The 1,075-nt window shown below is 32.3% G+C and overlaps 1 long non-coding RNA gene across 1 annotated transcript; it reads left to right on the top strand.

Moving 5' to 3' along the window:
- Positions 1–773, top strand: LOC111387194. The gene is made up of 2 exons (XR_002701365.1): positions 1–141; positions 386–773. It is a non-coding gene; the product is annotated as an uncharacterized LOC111387194 (long non-coding RNA).
- The last annotated feature ends 302 nt before the right edge of the window (positions 774–1,075 follow it).

Raw genomic sequence — 1,075 nt, 5'->3', positions numbered from 1 at the left:
AGATCGTGAGCTTAAATGGGCTCAGGCACAGAGGACTCTCCATGGGTTGCATCAACCAGAGACGCGGTTTACTGAACGCAGTACTTTTAATGAGCTTAATCAGATAGCTGAAGAAGCAAAACGACGGGCTGAGATAGCAAGGTACAAAAATAGTTACGTTTTGAATACGACATTTCTTTTAGCCAGGGCCGCTTCATAATATCATTTTTGGCTTTTATACTTTAATAGGTTAAATAAGATCATAAAAACTCGGCCTATTTTTTCTTAATTGATTTTAAATTTATATAATAAACAACTCTTACTATTCAATGACAAATCTTTGCATCTTTCTCATATTAACCATCGAAGACAATTTTCATAATGTTACTTTGCCTTAATTTTGCAGGCTGAGAGAACTGACTACACTGAAAGCCCATGTCGAATCCGTAGTAAAACTGAAGAATCTCGACATAGAAACAATTCAGCAGTCGTACACGGTTTGAGTCCGATTATGGCGAAATTTAGACGACCTTACGCCCCAGTGGTGGTGTATGTTGATTTGGCTTACAGTCATCAGATTGCTATTTCTTCTTCTTTTCCGTGTCCATATTTGTCTGGTTTTTTGGGTTTAGGTTAGAAACCTCGATTTGGAAATTGAATTTTAAGTATCATCTAGTGCTTCCAGTGATTATCGAATGGCAGAGTTTGATCTTATTGTCGCAAAAATTTGTAAAAAAATTGTTTATGTCAAGCACTTGTTTATTTTATAATATATAATTTTTTGCAATTAGTAATTATGCTAGTTTGGAAATTTTAGTATTATTATTTTATTACTAAAATTTACTTTTTAGTTTTAATTTTCTTTATTTCAGCATGATGAAATATGCATAACTCCACCAATCCTACAGAGTGCATGTTTAGACTACGGTGGTGAAAGTCAAAATTGACGAGACATGCATTAAAGTCAAAGTAAAATTTTATTTTCAATTGAACATTCAAAATTATTGCCTAATTAACATATTTTTCAGTCCCAACAATTATTTCTCCTAAAAAATTACTGATAATATTTCTTGAAAGGCAAAATTTTCAATTAATA

Source organism: Olea europaea, unplaced genomic scaffold (assembly GCF_002742605.1).
Source record: "Olea europaea var. sylvestris unplaced genomic scaffold, O_europaea_v1 scaffold39312, whole genome shotgun sequence".
NCBI classification, from domain to species: Eukaryota; Viridiplantae; Streptophyta; class Magnoliopsida; order Lamiales; family Oleaceae; genus Olea; species Olea europaea.
Note: the sequence above shows the minus strand (reverse complement) of the source record. Positions and strands in the feature narration are given on the sequence as shown.